The 8,203-nt window shown below is 45.2% G+C and overlaps 1 pseudogene across 1 annotated transcript in view; it reads right to left on the reverse strand.

Moving 5' to 3' along the window:
- The window catches only part of LOC105530992, a 30,790-nt pseudogene extending 25,655 nt beyond the window's left edge, over positions 1-5,135 (reverse strand). Inside the window, exon 1 of the transcript XR_001004724.1 lies at positions 5,082-5,135. The product of XR_001004724.1 is annotated as a beta-glucuronidase-like (transcript). The remainder of the gene's footprint in view (positions 1-5,081) is intronic.
- Between the last annotated feature and the right edge of the window lie 3,068 nt (positions 5,136-8,203).

Consider the following 8,203-nt stretch of genomic DNA (forward strand, 5'->3'; position numbering starts at 1 on the left):
GTGCTGGGATTACAGGCTTGAGCCACCGCGCCCGGCCTATTAGCGATTTTAAAAGGGAAGGGGGTATACGAACAGGGAGTAGGTCACAAAGATTACATGCTTCTGAGGCCAACAAAGATCACAAGGCAAAGGGCAAAGCAAAGATCACAAGGCAAAGAGCAAAATTAGAATTACTGATAAGGGTCTATGTTCAGCTGTGCACGTATTGTCTTGATAAACAAACAACAGAAAACAGGGTTCGAGAGCAAAGAAACGGTCTGACCTCAAATTCACCAGGATGGGTTTTTTTCCCCACCCTAATAAGCCTGAAGGTACTGCAGGAGACCAGGGTGTATTTCAGTCCTTATTTCAACCGCATAAGACAGACACTCCCAGAGTGACCGTTTATAGACCTCCCCCGAGGAATGCAATTCTTTTCCTAGGGTCTTAATATATTCCTTACTAGGAAAAGAATTTAGCGATATCTCTCCTACTTGCACGTCCGTTTATAGGCTCTCTGCAAAAAGAAAAATATGGCTCTTTTTGCCCAACCCCACAGGCAGGCAGACCTTATGGTCATCTTCCCTTGTTCCCTAAAATTGCTATTATTCTGTTCTTTTTCAAGGTGCACTGATTTCATATTGTTCAAAGACACACGTTTTATAATCAGATTTCATATTGTTCAAACACATATGTTTTACAATCAATTTGTACAGTTAATGTAATCATCACAGGGTCCTGAGGTGACATACATCCTCAGTTTACAAAGATAACAGGATTAGGAGACTAAAGTAAGACAGGCATAAGAAATTATAAGAGTATTATTAGAGAAGTGATAAATGTCCATGAAATCTTCACAATTTATGTTTCCTCTGCTGTGGCTCCAGCCAGTCCCTCCGTTTGGGGTCCCTGACTTCCTGCAACATGCTAGGATTACAGGTGTGAGCCACCATGCCTGGTGAAACTCTGTCCCTACTAAAAATACAAAAATTAGCCAGGTATGGTGACAGGCACCTGTAATCCCAGCTACTCAGGAGCCTAAGGCAGGAGTACCGCTTGAATGTGGGAGGCAGAGGTTTGCAGTGAGCCGATGTTGCACCATTGCACTCCAGCCTGGGCAACAAGAGTGAAACTCTGTCTCAGAAAAAAAAAAGAAAAAGAAAAAAAAGAAAAGGCATAAGTGACTATTCCTCTACCCTTCCCCCAGACGCACATTGTGTATTTGGTGAAAGGCTGATCAAAGGCTGGGCATGGTGGCTCACGCCTCTAATCCCAGTACTTCAGGAGGCTGAGGTAGGTGCACCACCTGCGGTCAGGGGTTTGAGAACAGCCTGACCAAGATGGTGAAACCCCATCTCTACTAAAAATACAAAAATTAGCCAGGCATGGTGGCACACACCTGTTATCCCAGCTCTTTGGGAAGCTGAGGCAGGAGGATTGCCTGAATCTGGGGACTGGATGTGGCAGTGAGCCAACTTTGAACCACTGCACTCCAGCCTGGGCAAGAGAGTGAGACGCCATCTAAAAAACAAACAAACAAAAAAACCCACAAACAAACAAAAAATTTATGGCGTCAATAGAAGCTGACCAACTGATCCCCATTCCCTATCCCCCCAGCCATAACTACAATTTTAATGAGACAAGAGACTCTAGTAACTTTCTCCTGATAAACGCCCACTGACCATGCACTAGTTCTGGCTGAACGACAGAAATTACACATCTGCATGCCTTTGTGTCCTGAAAAGAACGTTTGACAGATAAAATCTAACTGTACATTTAAGAGTTAAGTCTGCATCCCAAAATGAACATGAGTCCTACATTACATGCATATTTATTGGTTCAATACACATGTGTCAGGACCGCCTTCATGAATATTCACAGCTCCTCCTATAACCTGTTAAATATGTGTAACCATTCTGCTGTCAGATCACCATAGAAGCTGTGGGTACAACTGACAGTGCAGAACTTAATTATTAATCAATTTAATAATTAAGATTGAATGCTGGTCAGGCATGGGGGTTCACACCTATAATCTCAGCACTTTGGGAGGCTGAAGCAGGTGGATCACATGAGGCCAGGAGTTCGAGACCAGCCTGGCCAACTTGGTGAAACCCCATCTCTACTAAAAATTTTTTTAAAAACTTAGCCAGGCATGGTGGTGCACACCTCTAATCCCAGCTACTTGGGAGGTTGAGGCACGAGAATTGCTTGAACCCAGGAGGCAGAGGTTGCAGTGAGCCAAGATCACACCCCTACACTCCCACCTGGGCCACAGAATGAGACTCTGTCTCAAAAAAAAAAAAAAAGAAAAAGAAAAAAAGATTGAATGCTGTGTGTACTTCCAGGATAACTCTGAAAACATCCTCGGCCCTACAAGACATGCACAAGCAAACCAGTCCAGTACTATGTCTGATCCCACAATATCTTTAAATCAATGGCTCTCCTCATGATTTGTATCAGGCTTCCTCGTGGGAAAAGTTGCTCGTGATTATAGCCATGATTACAGGGATAGGATTATTCTTCTGCTGCAGACTGTATTGCTGTTACACACTCCCCATGACGCTCCAGCGGATCTCTTCTCTAAGTTCAGGGACTTTCAAGTGCTGTCAACTCTGGGTGAATAAGTTCATTCCGTGGCCCCCTGACTATGCCCCTTTTCAATACGAAGTAGCCAGAATGAATCAGTTGCCTGTTTTCCATAGAGACAGAATGAAACTTGACAGTGGGGAGTTTGTAACCAGGAACCTCAGTTATTTAAATCACCCTCTTTCTTTTTCTTCCTTCCCTCCCCTCTGACCGCTTTACTCCTAACCTCTCTAGATACTCCCCTTCGGCAATGCCTGCTTATCCAATTATGCACTTAAAAAATTCCAGACCAGGTGCAGTGACTCACACCTGTAATCCCAGGCTCACATGTGTAATCCCAGCACTTTGGGAGACCAAAACAGGAAGACTGCATGAGCCCAGGAGGTTAAGACCAGCCTGGGCAACATAGGGAGGCCCTGTCTCTACAAAAAAATTTAAAAATTAGCCAGGCATAGTGGCACATACCTGTGGTCCCATCTACTCAGGAGACTGAGATGGGAGGATTGCTTGAGCCCAGGACGTCAAGGCTTCAGTGAGCCATGATTGCACCACTGCACTCCAGCCTGGGCGACAGAATGAGATCCTGTCAAAAAAACAAACAAGCAAGCAAACAAACAAAAAAACCAGATACTACTCTTGAAACAAATCAGGCAGGGAGCCACTGTGGAATTTTCCCACTTGGGAGGCGTTGGGCACAATTAGTCCACCACCATCAGGCCAAAGTCAGGTAATCACCAACCAGACCTCCGGAAGTTCAAATCTCCTAGATAGCCGCTGGAAGAGGATCCACAGACCTGCACGCTGCACCCCGCACCACGCCCACATGCCTCTCACACCAAGCTTCCCTTTAAAACTCCTACGGTGAATTTTAAAATATAAGATGGTACTTTATAACACTAGCTCACCCTCTTCTTGGTTTTCTGACTTTCCAATTAAACCTGCTTTTCCTGCCATCAACCCTCACCTCTTGTGTTCTGGCTTTTAAGTGGTGAGCAGCTGAACCTGGGTCTGGTTACATGGCCACATCGTTACCTACGTGTGCGCGTGTGCGAGTGGGCAGAATTATATGGTGACATCTCAATGGAGGAGGGATCTGCCCTCAGAACTCATTTCCTCTGTGTCTCCAGTCCCCACTGACCCTGGGAGAAACATGAGATCACAGGACAATTTACGATGTGACAGGCTGTGTGCAGGAGAACAGAGCCTCAATTCTTCAAGACACCTGGAGTCTCCCTCCAGCCCAGGGCCTGCCTGACCCATGCTGGGTGATTCACAGGTACCCACACGTCCTTGACTCCCCTGATATCATTCACTGGAAACACTCAACCCTCGGCTCACTACAACCTCCACCTCCCGGGTTCAAGTGATTCTCCTGCCTCAGCCTCCCGAGTCGCTGGGATTTCAGGTGTGTGCTACTATACCCAGCTAATTTTTGTATTTTTAGTAGGGTTAGGGTTTGACCATGTTGGCCAGGCTGGTCTTGAACGCCTGACCTCAGGTGATCCACCCGCCTTGGCATCCTAAAGTGCTAGAATTACAGGTATAAAATGTATTTTTTAATATTCAGTCCTTTTCCAGGAAAAAATACTTTAATATGGAGACTTGAGCCTACTTTATATGAAGACTTGAGCCTGATGTCATAATAATAATAATATTAAATGCAGAATAGCACAAATGGAGGTATTCTTAAGAATTCTTTTGTAATGTAAACATTCATAGCCCCAATTGGTTCATTTTGTAGATTTAGGTATTCTTCCTTAAAACCAGAAATGCTTTTCTACCAAGACTTTTATTCATATGTAAAGAAATAAAACCTAAGGAAACAGTGACTGAAAGATTTCATTCTAGGCAGCCTGGCAGAAAGAGACCTCGGTCACTCGGTTCTGTGGTTCCCTGATTGGTGGTGCATGAAGAAATTGCTTTATGTCTTTTATCTGTTTCAACTGCAGAACGAAAGAAGAGACATGTGAGATCTGTATGGCTTTGGATTCAGTTCCAAAGTTTGCCTCCTGGACTCAGAAACTGGCCATTGGTCTGAATTAGACTGAGAGCTGGCAGGTCACTCAGCCTTCTTTCACTTTGTAGATGATGAAAAAAAAAATTGGGAGTTCAATAAAACCGGGACTAAAATCCAGGTCTCCTGATTTTCCAAGTGAAGCCAAGATTCTGCCAGTCACCTGCTGTGTCCCTCTTACACTCCTAGAGCCTTTGCTATAAGCTATCTCCTCTCCAGCTGCCGCAAAACCGAACCCCCAGAACAGCCTTGACTTCAGACGGAAGAACTTGATTCAAATCACGGTTACCGCACATTAGCTGGGTGTCCTTGGGCAAATTGCATGCACTCTCTATGCTTTCATTCGCTCCTCTGCAAAATGGGGCTGATGATGTCTGACGTGCAGTGGTATACGTATTTTACAGTGCCTGACATGTAGGAGCAGTGTGACAAACAGCCGTGACGATGGTGACAATGAGGAAAAATGAGCATGGTGGACTTAGACACCTGTCCAGAAACAGACCTGCACAGTGAACTCAGACAAGGGATGTCGCATGAACTTGCCTGAGCCCCACATGGGACATTTGTGGTTTTTCTGCCTTGGGATAGCAGAAGCAGTAGTTTTCCTGTCCTAGGTGTTGTCATGAATTTAATGAGCTACTGTTGGATCCATGCACCTTTGGGGTGGGATAGAGGAAAGCAGTAATGGCTCTTGAGATTCAGGGATTTCCCTGAGGATAGGAAGGTATTAAGTTGGTGCAAAACTAATTGTGGTTTTTGCCATTACTTTTAATGGCTTTTTTTTTTTTTTTTTCAATAGAAACAACTTGCCAAAAAACACAGTTATGGGAAAATGTATTTAGAGTACATAATCATACCCTATTATGCGATATAGTATATATACTCTATATATGCTACATTTTTGTTGTTGTTGTTGTTGTTGTTTGTTTTTGAGACAGAGTCTCGCTCTTGACACCCAGGCTGGAGTGCAGTGGCACCATCTCGGCTCACTGCAACCTCCGCCTCCTGCGTTCAAATGTTTCTACTGCCTCAGCCTCCCGAGTAACAGATTACAGGAACGCACCACCATGCCTGGCTAATTTTTGTATTTTTAGTAAAGACGGGGTGTCACCGTGTTGGCCAGGCTGATCTCGAACTCCTGACCTGAAGTGATCGCCCATGTCTGACTCCCAAAGTGCTGGGATTACAGGCATGAGCCACCATGCCCAGCCAAACGGCATTACGTTTAATGAAAAAAACCACAATTAGTTTTGCACCAGCTTAATAGATTTCTCAAAAGGAAAATGGAGATGCACCCCATGGAGACTGGAAGAATGAGACAGTTGATGGACAGGAAAAAACCCTGAAGGTAGAAAACAGCAGAGAAAAAAGAACGTGCCACAAGGGACCCCTGTGGAGAGTTTATCTTCCTGGAGGCCTTCCTGGTGAGCTCTGAAGAAATTATCCTTGACAGTTTTAAGGTTTTTCCCTCCAATGTTGCAAGTCCCCACATCCACAGCCTAATCCAAGCTTGAGTGATAATATGACGGAGGACAGAGTGTCAGGAGAATAATGAAAAGCGGGACCTGCCTGAACTGTTCCGGAGGTAAAAGTAAACTATACAAACTCAAACTTCACCACTCCCAAGGGCAAACATGCATTGTCAGTGATGGCACCACTGATGTCTAGAAGGAAGACAGATGTTTTCCTGTCTTGTCTCATAACCTGAGAGGTTCTTCTCTTGCACAGTGGAGACCATCCTCTACATTATGACAATGACACAGAGCCCTTGTAGGTCCTAGCCTTCATCCTCTCTTTACAAATGGCCCCTGTGTGGCCCATTGGAACTAAGAGAGGGGACTATTGCTCAGCCACATACCTCCCAATGACCACACAAAGACCAGAGAAGCTCAGAATTACTGCCCATTGGGATACCACAACTCTCTTAAGGATAAGTTACCTAAGTCTCAGTTTCTCCATCTGCAAAATGGAAAGAATAGGTCCTACCCTATATGGGTATCACATCACCTCAGCGAGCAGCTCCAGTTTTATTAAGGCATCCTCTGCAGTGCTTGGCATGTGGTAAAGAGTCACGTTGTTGGTTTCTCTCCTCCACTTCTTAGTAATTCTCACTGAAGTCAACTCTCACAGTTCATCTGTGAAAAAATGCTTCCAACAGCACCGTGACAGGACCTTAAAATTTGGGACCCCAAGGAAAGCTTTGCACAAGGGGACATATGGAGCCTCTTCAGAAAGGCTACTCAGCCAGGAAATTGTTTCTAGGAATATGATCTAGCATTATTTCCAGGAAGAAAAAGTGACTCATTGGAAAAAGTGATTAGACTTTGTTCAAAGTTCCCCCTCCCCTTCCAAACTGGGTTCATCTCTACCAAGGTGCAAGGGGCTGGTTAACGTAAAAGAGGCTTTAAGGGAAAGGAAATTCCAATATGTCAATCTGAGGGTTGTGAGCAGAGAAGATGCAGTTCACCACTGGGGCTTGGTGAGGAGGGGATGGGGAGGGCCTTGGGGGTCTCATGGGAAGACATCTTGTGCACCAACCTTGAACCTTGGGTGTTTTTTTTTTTTTTTTTTTTTTTTACAGACAAGCTCTCTCTCTGTCATCCAGGCTGGAGTGCAGTAGTGCAATCACAGTTCACTGCAGCCTCCAACTCCTGGGCTCAAGTGATCTTCCTGTCTCCTCACCAAGCCCCAGTGGTGAACTGCACCTTCTCTATCTGCTCACAACCCTCAGATTGACATATTGGAACTTCCTTTCCCTTAAAACCTCTTTTATTTTAACTAGCCCCTTGCACCTTGGTAGAAATGAACCTCCTGAGTAGCTTGAACTACAAGTGTTCACCACCGCACCTGGCTAATTTTTTTTATTTTTTGAGATGGGAATCTCACTATATTGCCCAGGTTGATCTTGATCTCCTGGGTTCAAATGATCCTCCCACCTCAGCCTCCCAGTGTTGGGATTATAGGCATGAGCCACTGCGCCCAGCAACTCAAGTGTTCTTTCTAAAAACCACTGGTGGTGACCTTGATCTCTTCAACTTCAGTGATTCCTGACCAGACACCAGCAGGTCAGGAACTCAGGATGATGACCTCACTTCCAGGCCACCCAGTGCTGCAAAGGTGGACGGGAGGCTCCAGATTCCTAGGGATTCAGCCTTCAGGTATCTCCTTTCTGGAATGACTACTGCTGGGTTCCCCTGTGGAACTTGGCCTGCTCTCCCCCAATCCTCCCTCCCCGTGGGTCTCCACAGATTGTCAAAACACCAGCTGGTTCTCCTCAGCCGCTAAGTCTAGGAGAGGAAAGAGCAGAGGAGTTATGGACATGGCTTTGAGGGTTTTTCCATCATCTAAGGGTTCAATATTTAGAGCAATATTGATCCAATTTACCTAGTGTTGTCGTGTTCCATTGGTTGCTAGACAACAGAGTTCTTTCTGCCGTGTACTCTGGATGGCTCATGGGAGTTGGACTACCAAAGAGATTACTTTGTGTATGTTGGACTAAATGGACCATAGGTGCTATACATAAGTGTGGGTGGGGGGATACTGTTTTACTGGGCAGTGTTAAGACCAGTTTTCCTATCATATCTCAGTAATTGCAGTTCAGCCTCCAGAACGAACACAGCCATT

The sequence above is a fragment of the Mandrillus leucophaeus genome, unplaced genomic scaffold (assembly GCF_000951045.1).
Source record: "Mandrillus leucophaeus isolate KB7577 unplaced genomic scaffold, Mleu.le_1.0 Scaffold859, whole genome shotgun sequence".
Taxonomy (NCBI): Eukaryota; Metazoa; Chordata; class Mammalia; order Primates; family Cercopithecidae; genus Mandrillus; species Mandrillus leucophaeus.